Genomic DNA, 6,899 nt, shown 5'->3' on the forward strand with positions numbered 1-6,899 from the left:
GGAGAATAGCATTTGAGTATATGCACTACCTATCTAGATACCACTGTATAAAGGGAGGAAGCCCATTTTCAGCTGGAATATGAATCAATCATGTATTTTTCTTAACAAATGGATTATTAAACTGCCCCTCCTTTGTCATACAAAGAACAAAATAGAACACAGAGAGAATGTAGAGGTCTCATATATACACAGTAGGTCCTCGGGTTACGTCGGAGATCCGTTCCTACAGCGAGACATAATGCGATTTTCACTGTAAGTCGGAACCCACCTACAAAAGCACCTACCTCACTCACATGGAGTACATACACAGCAGTGATGAAGTGAAACAGTAAAAAAAAATATTTAAAAGAAAGATAACAATTCCTGACCTTTACTTGTGGTAAATAAATAATAAAAAACATAAAGCACATATGTACATACTTTGAAATGAGGGAACCTTTTTTTATATAAATAAATGGGAGATGGCGATGTAACATCTTCAGAATTATCCAATCAGAAAAGAGAAAAGAGATTGGTGTTTAATGAGTGAAAAATACTTTGGCAGAGTATTCAATGAATAAACCCATGAAAAACAAACTAATCAGAATAGTCCTTTAAATGAAATTTATTAATAGGTTTATGAATAAGAATAAGAATTAAGTAAAACAGAATAAATTAAAAAGTAAAGGACATCGGTGGTAGAAAGAATGATGAGTCCTCTAAGATATCTATGTTCCAATCCTGGAAACTGTGAATGTTACTTTACATGCAACCGTTGTTTTTTTTTGTTGTTTTTTTTTAGTGATGATTAAGTTGCCATGAGATGGGAAATTTTTGGATTTTCCTGGTAGGCCCAATGTAATCACAAAAGTTCTTATAAAAGGGAGGTAGGAGGGTCAGAATCAGTGATGTGACAATGGCCCAGCTGGCATAGCTCAGTGATTGAGTGTCGACCTATGAACCAGGAGGTCACGGTTTAATTCCCGGTCAGGCACAATGCCTGGGTTGCAGGCTCGATCCCCAGTGTGGAATGTGTAGGAGGCAGCCGATCAGTGATTCTCTCTCATCCATTGATGCTTTTATCTCTCTCTCCCTCTCCCTTCTCTGAAATCAATAAAAGTATATTAAAAAATACATTCCATTAAAAAAAAAAGAATGTGACAATGAAGCATAAGTTGAAATGATGGAAGAAGCTGACTTCTGGAAACTAAAAAGAGCAAGGAAACAGAGTCTTCCCTAGACCCTGCAGAAGAAGTGCAGCCTGCTGACATTCATTTTAGACTTGATCTCCAGAACTGTCAGGCAACAAAGTTGTGTTGTGTTATGCCTCTAAGTTTGTGGTAATTTGTTACAGCAGAAATAGGACATCCAAATGCAGACTGACATAGAATAAGAACAGCATGAAACATAGCAATGAGTATCTACAGGACTTGGACCATGTAAAGACAAGAGGAATCAAAACTGAACCAAACAGAGGCAATACCTAACTAAACAGTAAGAGTTTTCATCATTTTTCATAGTCAGAAGGGGGAACTGAACATGTCTATGGAAATTTACTGTGCATTTGTTATAGTTTGATATATGTATTAGTCAGAGTTCTCCAGAGAAATAGGTGACTGTGTGTGTGTGTGTGTGTGTGACTTTTAAAAAAGAAATTGTCTCATGCATTGTGCGGCAGGGCTGGCAAGTCTGAAATTTATAGGGCAGGCTGGAAATTCAGGTAAGAGCTGATGTTGCAGCCCTGAGAATTCTGCAGGGCAAAGGCTAGAAACTGGCAGGGTTTCCATGTTGCAGTCTTGAGAAATCTTTCTTCAGGAAACCTCAGGTTTTGTCTGTCAGGCCTTCAACTGATTGAATGAGGCCCACTCATATTGTGGAGGGTAATATGCTGCACTTAAGTCTACTGATTTAAATGTTAACCACATGTAAAAAAAAAAAATACCCTACAGAACATCTAGACTAATGCTGTGACCGAACATATCCTAACCAACTTGACATAAAATTAACCAACACAATATACATATGTATATTTAACTCTATAGTAAAATATACTCATTAATTATCAGCAAATCCTTTGTTGTGTTTCATCAACTTGCCTTAATGTTTAGATCAAGATTCTTAATGTGAAATCCATGGACCTCTAGAGGTTCATGAAGTTTTTCAAAATATGTAGCATTTTGAGTGGATGTAGGTTCATGCATTTTTCGGGGGGAAAGGTCTATAGCTTTCACCATATTCTCAGAAGAGTCTACAAGAATGTGAAATTGACCAAGAAAGGTTAAGGAGCCACTGTAGAAAGATATCAACAGTGGACCATTTTTGACATTTGAAGGATAGGTTCTGATGTCTGAACAAACAGGGCTCTTACAGACTGCTCTGGGAGTTACTCATTACATAAATACCAAGTCCTCAGTAACTGTTAAGTAATAGATTAATATATAGCTTTGCTTTCCAGGAAAGACATGTCTTACTCTGATATGATATTATAAGGGAGATGGAACAGTCTCACAGTGCAGTCCAAAATGAGTCTTTCAGATGCAAGTTTTTGGTCATTATGATTTTGTGGGCAAGCTACTTAGTTAATACATGGCAGTGGAGTGAGTGAGCAGCAGTGAGGAGCCTTTCAAAATCTTAGAAATGAGAAAGAATGCTGCCCTCTGAACCCTAAACCTATCCACTCAGCACATCTGAGAAGCCAGCAAATTGTCTCCTAGGCCCTCAGAACAGCTGTATAGTTAAAGTGAATGAATCAATTAATAGGGGAAACTTGTATTTTAATCAAGAGAACCCTCAGCAGTCCCAGATCTCTCTCTTGCTTCAACAGCATTTGGATGGGACAGACCCAGGGACACCCCGTCTTCCAGCCTCTGACCACCATCCACCATCTTTTTCAGTCACCGGCTTCAGAACAACCTCTGAGGCCAGCAGCCAAGACACTATTTTCTTTCTACTTTGACTCCTTATTGCCGGACAACCATGAGCTCCCAAATTCATCAGAATTATTCCACTGAGGTGGAGGCTGCTGTCAACCGCCTGGCCAAGCTGCATCTGTGGACCCCCAACACCTACCTCTCTCTGGGCTTCCATTTCCACTGTGATGATGTGCCTCTGGAAGGCATGGACCACTTCTTCTGAGAGTTGGTGAAGAGGAAGCACAAGGGCGCTAAGCATGCTTTTCCAGAATGTGCTGAAGTCTTCACATTCTGGAAGATGAGTGGGGCAAAACTCAGGATGCCATGGAAGCCGCCCTGGCCTTGGAGAGGAACCTGAACCAGGCCCTTTTGGAGCTGCATGCCCTGGGTTCTGCCCATGCAGACCCTCATCTCTGTGACTTCCTGGAGAAATACTTCCTGGATGAGCAGGTGAAACTCATGAAGATGAGCCACCAGCTGACTAACCTCCGCAGGCTGGCCAGCTCCCAGGCTGGGCTGGGCGAGTATCTCTTTGAAAGACTCACCCTCAAGCAATACTAGGAACCTGAGGCCTTGAGAGGCACCTCTGCATTCCCTTGGTGCCTGGCTTTTGCCTGAGCCTCTTCTGGAAATTGTAGCCATTTGTTTAACCACCCTGGAGCCCTCTCCCATGCATTGGACCAAATAGAAACAAAAAGCTTTTTGTAGAAAAAAGAAGAAGAAAATCAAGGAGAGAAGGCTAGAGTGAGTCCTATAATACTCTATTGGAGTTGGGGATGTTTGTATGAACTCATATTTATTTTAATATGTATGTAGGTAAACACAGAAACAAATATAGATATGTGTATTTACACACACACACACACACACACGTTAGCTCCATTCACTGAGTGGGCCTACAGCAGTAGCACTTCGGTAGCAGTGAGCACATACCACACCCAAATCTTGGTTTCCAAGTATAATCCTATCTAATAAAAGAGTAATATGCAAATTGACCATCACTCCAACACACAAGATGGCCACCACAAGATGGCCAGCAGGGGAGGGCAGTTAGGGGTTACCAGGCCTGCAGGGGAAGGCAGTTAGGGATAACCGGGCCAGCAGGGGAGAACAGTTGGGGGCAATTGGGCCAGCAGGGAAGCAGTTAGGCATCAATCAGGCTGGAAGGGGAGTGGTTAGGCATCAATCAGGCTTAGCAGGCAGAAACAGTTAGGGGCAATCAGGCAGGCAGGCAGGCAGGCAGGCAGGCAGGCAAGCGGTTGGGAGCCAGCAGTCCTGGATTGTGAGAGGGATGTCCAACTGGATTGGGCCTAAACGGGCAGTCAGACTTCCCTCAAGGGGTCCCAGATTGGAGAGGGTGCAGGCTGGGCTGAGGGACACCACTCTCCTGCACCCCCGCATGAATTTCGTGCACTGGGCCTCTAGTTCTCTAATAAAGGGACATAGAAGGTAAGAGGCCTGAAAGCTAGGAAAATTTGGCCAAAGCTGGAGCAGTTTGCACAACAAATACTATAACTCAAAGAATAAAATAAATATCCACAAGCCCATATTGATGTAAATAAACAATTGAAAAAAATAAGTAGACAGGTAAGTGCTAGAGAAAGAATAAATTTTCCTTATAGAAGAATTCAGAACAATATTCACAGATACTCCCCACTCCAAGAGGTAGAGCTTAATTCCCCTCTCCTTGAGTGTGGGCTGTATTTAGTGACTTGCTTCCAAAGAACAGAGTCTGGGGCCTGGCTGGTGTGGCTCAGTGGCTGAGCATTAACCTATGAACCAGGAGCTTACAGTTTGATTCCCGATCAGGGCACATGCTTTGGTTGCGGGCTCAATCCCCACTGAGGGGCATGCAGGGGGCAGTGGATCAATGATCCTCTCTTACCATTGATGTTTCTATCTCCTTCTCCTTCTCCCTTCCACATTCTGATATCAATAAAAACATACTTTAAAAAAATTAAAAATAGAGTATGGGAAAGAAAAATAGGAGAAAACTGGCAGGCACTACCTTAGCCAAATGGTAAAGTTAACATTATCAATGATAAATCATGCTGAGATCTATACCCCCTGATAATATATGAGAAAAAAAGCAATTCACCTTTGCGGTAATTTCCCACAAAACTGGTGTAATCCTGAGAAAAACCCAAACTGAAGAACATTCTAAAAAATATCTGACCAGTACTCTTCAAAACTGTCAAAGGAGAGACTAAAAAACTGTCATAGCTTGAACAGGATTAAGGAAATGTGATGACTAAATGAAATGTGGGACACTGGTTTGGATCCTCAAATAGAAAAAGAACATTAGCAGAAAAACTGGTAAAATCTGAATAAAGTCCATGATTAACAGTATTATAGCAATGTTATTTTTTTTAGTTTTGACAACGGATTGAATAAGATGTTAACACTAAGTATAAAGCATGTTCAGAAAAGCAAATTCTAACAGAGTGTCTAGTACAATAGAAATGTATTTCTGTGGGTCAGGAATATTTTCCCAGTTCTGAACTGGCTGAAATGTGCCTTAGGTCTAATTGTTTCCTTTGGGTGGAATTCCCTGCCTATCCAATAATGTTTGGATCACCAATTCAGTCTACAAAGGTCTGTGGTCCTAGGAAAAGAGATGCATTGAAGAGGGCACATGAACATACTGTCACTAGAAAGATATAGCTCCTAATTATAAATAAATCAAACTGGCCTTCAGGCCAATTGCACCAACCTCATTAAATTTAGTTATAAAACTCTCTCAGAACCTGCTCATTCTAGGGTCCAAAGTCTGCTTTCTGGACTAGCAAGTCTCAAATTCAGATTTTACAATCAGGTGGCTTCCCTTCGGAAATCTTACCAAGCCCCACCCCACCTCCCTTTATCCACATTGTTGGTCCAGCTCAATAGGCCTCCTGGCAGCTAGCTCTCCTAGCAATGCTTGCAGTAATGACATACTTGCTGTAGACAATAAAACCAATTTCTGATATCTTGGCATCTCTTTTACTTTCTTGAATAATATGAATACCAGTTTCAAAAGTGAGATTCCTTTAGCCCCCTTGATATTCTTGTGTAGTAAAAGTTGTGGCTGTGTTCTGGAAAAAATAGGCATAATACCAATAAACAATGACTCTAGAATCCAGCCTCTCCCAGGTTTTTACTGTGTTGAAACAAAAGAACTTGACTCTCTCCCTCCTGCACAATTAATTTTTCTGTAATCTCTGTGTACATTCCTTATCATTCTATGTTTGAAGGCCTGTATAACCTGAATTGCCACTTTTCTTTTCAGAGTTAAGAGGGAAATACTCCTGTCATTGTATTTTAAGTATTAAGTCCTTCCCCTTTCTCACTTTTTATAGTTTCTAAAACTTTGCCTTGAATTTCAAGTTCTTCTGGCCAATATAATTCTAACCTGGCTGCCAATCATTTTTAGTAATTATTGTAACTGAGAGCCTTACTTTACAACTCAAAGTTCCTGAAACCCTACATTGAAAACTACAATGGATTAGTGAGTCAAGTATAACGCATGCCAGCATCTTCTTATAAACCAGAATGAAAACCAAGGTTTCCTCTTCATTGTTCAAACTTTATTAACATGATTTTGGGGTGATTATTACAGTAAATAAATACTTAACTTTAAATAAACGGGTAGGGTAATTTGTGAACTGACAAAATTTTTGTCTTATTAGATAGCTTGGACTTAGTGCTTGCTTTACAGAGCACTGTTCAGGGACATAGAAATCTAATGCCTGAACTCCATGAAATGCACATTTTCAATTGTACTACAAACTTCCAAATTGCTTTTCAAAATCCAATGTATTAATTTATAAGCAATTTATGAAGGGATTCCTGTTTCTTCACATCTGTCCTAAACACTATAGTAGCAGACTTTATACCTGTCAATTTGTGGGTTGACCTCTCCCTTTAGGGATCAGATTCCTATTCTAACTGGCTATCTCATTAAATGAGGAACCCCCACTTTTAACTTAGCACAAGACTTTTGACCCTTAAGTTCCCTGATAAGATATA

At 40.4% G+C, this 6,899-nt stretch overlaps 1 pseudogene; it reads left to right on the forward strand.

The window, feature by feature from the left end:
* Window positions 1–2,924: 2,924 nt before the first annotated feature.
* Window positions 2,925–3,452, forward strand: LOC102764868 (annotated as a pseudogene).
* Window positions 3,453–6,899: the final 3,447 nt, after the last annotated feature.

Source organism: Myotis davidii, unplaced genomic scaffold (assembly GCF_000327345.1).
Source record: "Myotis davidii unplaced genomic scaffold, ASM32734v1 scaffold946, whole genome shotgun sequence".
Taxonomy (NCBI): Eukaryota; Metazoa; Chordata; class Mammalia; order Chiroptera; family Vespertilionidae; genus Myotis; species Myotis davidii.